This window comes from Mytilus galloprovincialis, chromosome 7, assembly GCF_965363235.1.
Source record: "Mytilus galloprovincialis chromosome 7, xbMytGall1.hap1.1, whole genome shotgun sequence".
NCBI lineage: Eukaryota > Metazoa > Mollusca > Bivalvia > Mytilida > Mytilidae > Mytilus > Mytilus galloprovincialis.
In genome coordinates this window covers 42,141,345-42,151,386 of record NC_134844.1, presented here as the reverse complement: position 1 = coordinate 42,151,386, position 10,042 = coordinate 42,141,345, and the positions used below count along the sequence as shown (strand labels likewise).

Genomic DNA, 10,042 nt, shown 5'->3' with positions numbered 1-10,042 from the left:
CTCGACTTAGTCTGAACCATACTGGACAAAGTCTGAATCAACTTAAAATATTTTTTTGTATCTATCTATTGTATTTTATCAATTTAGGAACAGCTTTTTATCTTGGAAATTTAAACAACAATTTATAAATATAAATGTATCCATTGTAGCATTTAAACCAAAAATTTCAAAATAAACATATATAACTTCAACACCATATTTATTAACACTTGCAAATATATCTTACCTTTAAAATAGAAAATAAGACAAGCTGATCAAATCATCTTAAAACTGAATTGTCACTGGTATCTATGATGAGTTTATTATAATTTCCATGTTATTCAAATTGCTTTGAATCTTTCAGATATAACTAGACAATTTTCATAATTTAAACTTGAGCATATATAGATTAATTGAGTAATGCATTATTTTATTTTTTGTAATAAGATATATATACATGTAAAATAGTATAAAGCAACTTAATAAATTTTTAAATGACATTTTTGTTCTGTAAAACCATGAATTTATATAATCATTATAATAAAGCTTCCATACAGCAATCCTTGATAACCTTTTAAAATCAGAAATGTGTTCCAATATAATTTAAAAAAAGAGATTTATCTCAATTAAATTTAGATAATTTTTATGAAAATTGGAGACACTTTAAATGTATAACTACCTCAGTACAGGTGTGTTCTACAGGTAAAAATCCCCTTTTTTCTTAGACTCGTGAATAACTTGGGAATTAAAAAAGGTCTTACGATTTAAGTTGTACACAGAATGTTTCAATTTTGGATGAATGTTATTTAGAAATTCACACTAACCGACCAGGTATGATCTGTTTAATGAGTTTGCCATAAGCAAGAGGTATTAATTAATACTTGACCACTAATCACACAAACAATTGTATTAATTTTATTAAATTCTATAATTCTTTATTTTTATTCTTTTTTCAATTTCATATATATCATGTACAATTTATCCCAAATTATAAAAAAATATATATTTCTAATATAAGGTTAAACAATTTAAGTGATTTTGTTGGCTGTTGGTACCCGATACAAAAGGTAATTATATTAATATCGTATGTAAACATAAAACCTATGTAGTTTTTTTTTTAGGAAAACTAAGATAAAAAAGCACCTCAATAGGGTTTTATTACCCTCAATATAACTGTTGTTTTTAGGTAAAACAAATTTGTTTCTAAGCAAAACTCTCAAACGTTAAAACTAATAAAATATTTTTTTTTACATTAGATAATTTGATCAATTTGAGAATGATGTAAGGATGTAAAAAATCTGTTTTATATATATCTTTATTTTAGTGTGGCTGTTGTCATGTCGGTTAAAAAGAAATTTATTTTAACAGTTAGAATTTTAAAAAGGTAGAGGTTATTTGGTCAAGTACGGTTCAGACAGGTCGCGTATTATTTAGACCTTTAGTCAAGTATGGTTAAGACTGAAAATAGGGTCGAGAACGGGTTAAGACTGTTTCAGACTGGTCGAGTAATAGTTCAGACTATTTCAATGTCAAAGGTAAGGGTCAAGTACAAATCAGTACAGTCGAGTACGGTTAAAACTGGGGTCGAGTAATATCAAGTAAAAGTCAGACCAATTCAAACTGGTCGAGGAAACATCAGTACAGTCGAGTACAGATATAGGCCATTTCATACTTTTACTTGATTGTAGAGAGATTTAAACTGCCTAAACGATACCTTAGATATAAATTAATTGTTATCAATACAATCTTTCAGTAAAATATTTATCGCAGAGTTTCCGTCCGAATAGATATGACCTTTCTTTTTGTTAATCTATTGTTGTATATCAGCACATATAATAATGATATATACAAATATTCATTTTTCCTAATTTTTACTATATTCTGAGACTTGTGTTTTTGTTCATTTCCTTAATAGAGGGTTATTACAGGCTAAATGCTTATTAACAACTGACTTTGAAATCTAGTGATCAATGCGATAGTTTCACGGACTCACGCCTTATATTTCTTGTTGATATTCCAAATTTGACTCTTCACGTCTTCCGTCTGTGTGATATGGTTTTTATAAGTTTCCCTTGTAGTTCTTTCGTCTTCGAATTTCTTGTTACCCGTCTTTCTGCCATGGTTTCGTGTGTCATTCCTTGTCACCCTTTGTCTTTTCCAAGTGGTTTAGTTAATATTGTAAATTTTACTATTTTCATTACACGAGAAAAATTTCTACTTTTCAAGAAACCCTATTGCTATTTATAATTTGCTTTAGGAACATACACAATCTTTGTACCAACAAATGCTGCATTTGACGCTCTTGGAACAGAACAAGAACTCCTTTCTGATAAAAACGTTCTTACCACCATATTGTTATACCACCTGACAAATAAAGTTATAAGGAAATATGATGTGCAGGATGAGCAAACAGTAGAATCGGTTGCTGGAATGAAATTAAGATTCAATAAATACAGTCATAACAATGTAAGTGCTATCCGTTTATAAAGTTATTGACTACGTTATATTTTGTTTGCAGACTGTGATTGCAATGTGTAATGAGTTTATCTGTTTTTTGAAATGCAATCTTGATCTATTGCTACACGTACTGTTTTCTCTCTAGCTTGAGAATTCCCGAGATTATATATACATATAAAACTGATCATTTTCTACTTTTAGTAAAAATGATAGCGCAATTTAAATCTTTATTGTGAGAAATTAACTTCTTGATGCTATTGACTTCTTTCCGTATCCAAATACATTTTTACTGCATTGCATAATTTTACTAATGATTAAACTGAAACTTTTCTTATTTTCATCTTTCATATAGGCAGTCTCAGTTGAAGGTGCCAAAATTTCTAAATTTTTTTGATGACGTGGATGCTTCGAATGGAATCGTCCATGTTATTGACAAAGTTATGATACCACCTACCGGAGGAATTACCGATCTCGTATCAAGGAACAAAGATCTAAGCACTTTGTTGTCATTATTCCAGAAAGCAAGTATTGCAGGGCTTATTCAAAGTTAGTATCGTGTATAATGTTTTCCTTTTTCAAAGGAGTAGGTCCGGTAAGGGCCGACTTTGGCCTCAAATTTCAAGTTCATCTGACGAAAGATTTTAGACACTTTTTAACCTAAGTGTCTATTTCAGTTGATTCCATTACTTTATATGAAAGATTTTAACTGATTTACTAATTTAAAACCCTCCGATTCAAGTTTAAATATGAAAAATCTATCAAATATGCCAAACAATGTCACTTTTCAGATGGTTTTTGTCAAAATGAAAGTTGCCGCATTCGTGTTCTTCCTCAACCTTTATAAATGGTATCTATTATCATCAAATACAACTTACATTTCAATATAAAGAATGAACACAAATGCGGCCACTTTCATCTAAGACGAAAACCGTCTAAAATTGAACTAATATGCTAAAATTATGAAGATTTCAGTAATTTAGCATGACTTAATGATGCTAGTCCCCGATATACATGATATGTGTACATTGTTTTGTCAAAAAATGCCCATATTTATGTAGCAACAGCATTCTAGTTTCCTATAAATAACCTAAAATTTACATTTTAACAATTTTGTAAAACTGCTATATTTTGGGGCCAAATCGTGGTCTTACTGAACCTACTCCTTTACCTTTTTACAAGTTATTTTATCGTGTGCACCACAGTTTTTATCTTATTTCGAATAGACATAAAACATATTACAGTCATTTCTTATAATTTAATTCTAAATTCAATTTCAAACCGGAGTAAACCATGAAAAAACGTTGATTACGTCACAGTCAAATGACAAAATTATGTCTATGAGCAGGGATGCGTTCAATATCGTAGCGGCTATGTAGATTTTTGTCTACTGAACGAGATGCTAGCCTAGCTGCTATCAATATCTATGTAGCAATTAAGCTAGCTACACGATCAATAGTCATAAATCTATGTAGCCCTATGTAACGCTACGATATTTAACGCAACCCTGATAAACAAAACACCGTCAAACAAACAAGACGCGTTACATCCAAAATTAAATTATAATATGATATGTTCATAAAAAACACACATTAAAAAGAATGCAAACCTCTTTACTTTATTTGTTGTTTTGTCCTAAACTATTTTGATTGAAACGTCTTTGCATTATATTGTTGAAGCATGGAATGCAAAACAGTCATTCCCAAAAAAATGGGTACAATTACAAAATTACAGTGTCGCCGACAAATAACCACAAAATGCAAGCTTAATATATGTAACAGATAATCTTTTTCGTGTTTTAAGTGATTAATATGTATACTAAAAAAAATCATATTCTTTTGTGATGTAAATCGTAAATATATTTGTGTGATTTGCTATTCAAAATACGGAAATCACACGAATTCCGAATGTCGCCAAGAAAAACTCCAAATATCGGTGTGAATTAAAATACTTAATTTCATCTGAATCATGATTAGATTTACACTTTTTATTTGACACTATATTGATTTTTAACCACAAAAATATTTTAGAATCAAAAGTTATAATATACACTTTGATTTACCCATTTAACCAATGTCGCCGATAAACGTATAAACTACCGTAACGTATCTTTAGGTACAGTCAAAACATATTTATATGATTGGATAACATGCCCAAACTAACTTTAAGCAAAGTTGATACATCAAATTTTAAAATCCTGCCTTTAACTTTTATTGCAATGAAACGAAAAATAAAAAAAAATTTCTTTTTCTCTTTTTTTCGATTGTCGCATATAAGAATCTAACCTACGTAACGCGTATTTTGGAACGTACTAACCAAGTACAACTGAAAATAATGATTATTTCATTGAAAGCACCCATAAAGCTTCTCAATATTTAGTTTTGAGAAAGGAACTCAACAATATTGTTACATATTTCCATGTATAATGAAAATAAAACTAACCTCCGTTTTAATAACCTCCGTGACAGTTATTTACAGTTACGTTGTCAGACTTTTTTTATCAGTATCAGCGGTTGCTGACACTGCCAAAAGTCATATTTGTAGCAGACAGCATTTATTATAAAGGAAACAGACAAACAAAATACAGATATTGAGAAAAATTTTATTGCTTTGAGAGAGGTAGGTGAACTTATTTTTTCCCTATTATGTGAGCAACATTATAACGTTTATAAACGTTATATCAGCCATTTTCTTAGATATTAAATAGTCTACAACACAACTTGTGTAAATACGACGACAATCATAACTTTAACAGCTGTGTATAGCAAACATTTTCAAGATTATTTAGGACTCATCAATGTAACGGAGGTTATGCAAATAAAAAAAAATCCAAACATGCATGTAAACACGATCATTACAATTGAAATTCTTGTACATTGTTATAGATACCAAATCAGTCCATCAATTATCACTAATAAATATCAAAAGGTGATGTCAATCATAGAAGACATCATTGATTTACGTTACGGAGGATAGAAATTTAAGGAAAAAAAGTGTTTTTCTCTAACAGGACTTTACTCTTCTTCGTTAAGGATTTACTAAGAAAAATGTTTAATTCTGTTGTATTGTTTGTCATTTAATTCCAATATTTACATTCATTTATATGTTTGGTGTTGGTAAGAACTGGAATTGTCCGTTATGGAGGTTTTAATTGTCGTTATGGAGGATAGAAATTTTCGAATTGAAACTAATTGACTCAAAAACTTCATAGTCGAGCATAATATAAGGGCAGTGAACAATCATATTTTTTTTCTAATATGGTAAATACTTTTTAATTTTTGGTAACTTTTAATATAAAATTAAGGTTAACATTATTCGGTTCAGGTAAAAATATTTCTGAGTGAAAGTTCATGAATCGGTTGGGAGATTTCGACAAGAACAAGTCCATTTGACTAAAAGAAACATATAACTTGATAGTTTTTTAGTTTGTAATGTCAATAAATTGTTTAGAAAAGCCAGCATTAAAGAGTTGAGTGCAACTATGTATCAGCATTTAGGTACTGGTTTGATATTAACCTCCGTAACAAAGATGGGGGTGTGGATTTACAAGCATAAAAAATACATACCAGTGATTCAAAACATATATAATAGGGTTTTTCCTGGAAAGCTGTATTATGAAACTAGAATACTATACAACATAACATTTCATTAGTTTAAATTCATTACTAAATAAGTTGTGAAAACTACTAATTTGAATATTTTTTAAACGCTATATTAATTCATACCTTAAAATTGGTATTTGCTTTCAATATTTACAGAATAATACGTATAAATCATTTTGTTATGGTGATAAATGTAACCCACTTCACATGGGCCTTGATTTACATCTTGTGTTTTTATCTAATGCAATTTTTAAGGTGACTTTATACAACACTAACCTCCGATACGTTCATACTTACCTTGTCTTACAAAAAATGCTAAAACTTGAAAACAACTAAAATGGTGTAAGTAAAACTTTAAAAAGTGACAGACTAGATATAGACACAGAAGAAAACGGCACGCTCTCTCTGCTCAGCTGAAATTTATTTTTTAACAGTGTCTACATTCGAATTGTACCCATTATTTGGGAATGACTGAAAAACGAAAAAAATGTGTTTTTCTTTGGCAATAAATATTTTTTTATCGTGATAATCTCTATGAATTGTCAACGACAGCTTCATTTTAACACACAGCTGATCCTTTAACACTATTTGCACCAACTAATGCAGCATTTTCAAGGTTATCGGCAAATGTTACAAGCAGATTGAGTAGTGATACACAACTACTTATAGGTAAATATCAATACATGTAGATGTTGAATAAATGTATTTGTTAATTAGCAACTCTGTAAAACTGTATTATTTATTTAATTTTGTGGACAGGATTTTATATGGAGACTAAATTTTAGACATACATATCAAATCATTCCAATGTAAGCTAGACTAACGTACTAGCATTTTCTGGCACTAAACAAGTCAATTTTTAAAGATGGAGATGTTTAAAACTTAAATTTTAAAAGAAAATTCAAAACTCGTAAGTCACACATGCTAAAAAACGCCATGGCAAAACACCGACGAAATGCAATTGATCCTACGAAACACAGCATAGAAAACTACAAACTGGTCCCAACCTAACCCCATCTAACCGCATTATGGTCTATTATTCTATGGGAGGGTTAGCAGATGAAAGAACAAGACGATATAAACCTTTTTAATGGCTTTTTTGTTTGTTTCTATTATTTGTCCTCTATCCTTTTATATCTGAAATGTTTTGTTGGGTGGGTTTTTTTTTTGTGTTTTGTGTTTGTTTGAAATCAATCAATATCAGCGATAAAAGCATATAAGATGTCACTATACCAACAACAGATATTATTAAATCATTACTAGTTGTATTACAGATGTTTTGGAATATCATTTAGTAGCACATACAGAATATTCATCTGGTTTATATAACCGATTCTCTCGAGGAACGTTACTTCGATCGGAATATATTACACTAAGTGTGTCAGGTGAGTTTCAATAAATTTTACGGAAGCTGGGTTAAATCCAAATATATGTTTTACTGGAGTGAAAACGTTTATAGGTTTTTCACAAACAGATAACAAAAATAAAACAAATAAGAATTGTATACATTTCAGAGTTGAAGATTTCAAATGTTACATATTAAAGGCCTTCCAAATTATTGGTATCAAGTGCACCGAAAACTTCTTCGAAAGCTAGAATCTATAAATTTATATATTATATATCAATGGTTTACATTTCCTCCTTACATGTTATCTATGTACAACGGGATATGTATGCATTAGTGTTTTGAATAAACTAGTAGTTTTTTAACTCATGTATACCTTGTAGTAAATATTTAAACGAGGAACAGAACTAAAAATATTACAACAAAAGACATTTGAGCCGAGATGAAATTTTCGTAAAAACCTTTTGATTTATAAAAGCTAATTTTTATATACGAAATGTACATTTTATTTTACAGATACAGGAATTGTAGTAAACTCAAATGCACACGTGACAAAATTAGATATTCCAGCTACAAATGGTATAGTTCACGTGATTGATCATGTGCTTATTCCACGCAAACACAGGACTACGTTTGGATTTGGAAAATAATTTATAACTGACAATAGTGTGCTAGTTACACTAGTATAATCTGGACATATGTATTAACAATGCTATTTCAACTGATCGGGCGGAGCTTATGTTTTGATTTGCATAAGGACAGTCTATTTGAAGATGTGTGTAATAAGGATGATTGCCGTTATAATACTTATTGAATTCTAATCACTAATCAGTGTCACTAAACGCAAATACAAAGGATCTGACTGTATGATATGGGACGAATTACTGGACATTTCATTGATGAGCTTATCCCAAAACTCCTGTCTATAGATGGACTGGTCTTAAATGAGCGAACTTCTTAAACTCCGCCCAGTCAAATAAAATAAATCTAGTAATAGCTCCGTACAATGTTGTTAATGAAAAAGTATGTCATTAAGATTAAATAGACAAATTGAATTCAATATAGCTGTATATGTAATTGGGTTAATTATAAGATCTTACATATTTTGACAATCTTCTTTATTGATTGTCATGTTTATAAATAGTATAAAAAACTATCATTTGTATATAGGTACAATCAGGTAATCTGTATAATCAAACTTAAATGAAGAAAAAAATATGCATTAGTTTTATGTAACATCACCTTATTTGTGTTGGATCTCTCAACTCAAACATAGAAAGGACAAAATAATAAAATATGAGAACTGTTAAACCAATACATGTACCTTTATACTTAATTCCGGGCTTATACGTATTAACATTATATGGTAAAAAAAAAAATGCTTAGTTTATTATTCAGCTACATGTACAAGTATTTGTGATCCGTTTTAACACCAAATAATGGATTTTTTTATTATTTATTTTATTCTTATCCTGGCCACATGTTTGCAACCTTCATTTACATGAAGCAATAAGTGGTTATATGTTTTTTCATTATTCATTTTAGTCTTATGTCGGCCACATGTGTGCAACCTTCATTTACACAATGCAAAAAAGTGGTTATATAATGACTTAAATACAGTAGGACAAATGGAGCAATTATATTTGTCTCTTTAGATACGTTCAAAGCTAGGAAATTGTGGAAGAAGTGCTAACATTTATTTGCAACGATACAATACGTAAAAAGTCCCTTCTTTACACCATCTGTTACGCTAGTTGTAAGTGCTTTTATTTACTTAAAGGACATAAATACAAGAGTACAGAAGACGTATGGCGATTATTTAAAATATACTAAAAACCAGTATCATTATTCCTTGTGAAATTTTATTGTAGTTGGAAATATTTGAATTCCCTCAAGTATGGAAATATACCCCTTCCTCCTTGAAATAGATATATTTTAAAGCATCATTGAAATTGAAATGATGGAGAAGTGAACTTTTGTTTTAATAATGATGTTTCACATAACTAAACTCATCAACTAAACTCATCATAGATATGCAAGATAATATTTTGTCTCAAACAATCCTGGACTATAAAAAACTAAGTGATGTGATTGCCATTTGAGACATCTCTTCTCAAGCTAAACACCACACGACCCAGAAATTATTTCAACAATGAACAAAGACAATACCGCATAGACAGCTATAAGAGGCCCCGACAAATGTGAAACATTTCAAACGATAATACGTACGGTCTAATTAATGCACAAAAAAGAAATGAAAAACAAATATTAATAAATAAGTATGAAACACAGCAATCGACAACCAATGAATAACAGGCTCCTGACTTGGGAAAGACACAAACATACATAATGTGGCGGGGTTTAACATGTTAACGGGTTCCCCCCCCCAAAAAAAAAACTTCGAACAGTTGTGAAAAAATACAACATAAAAACGAACTATAAAACCAGTTAAAGAAAACTTCCCGCATCAGAAGGATATAAATAGAAATACATCTGACTAAAACACAGAATGGAAGTGGCTGGGCACTTATACATCCCAACATCAAAAAGAATAAGCAACACGAACCGCACTAAAAACTGGGGCTGATCTCTGGTGTTCGGAAGGGTAAGCAGATCCTGTTCCACATGTAGCATAAAATGTATGATACTGATGGCAATGCAA

The 10,042-nt window shown here is 30.1% G+C and overlaps 1 pseudogene; it reads left to right on the top strand.

Annotated features, from left to right (window-relative positions):
• Positions 1–646: 646 nt before the first annotated feature.
• Positions 647–8,685, top strand: LOC143084198 (transforming growth factor-beta-induced protein ig-h3-like; annotated as a pseudogene).
• Positions 8,686–10,042: the final 1,357 nt, after the last annotated feature.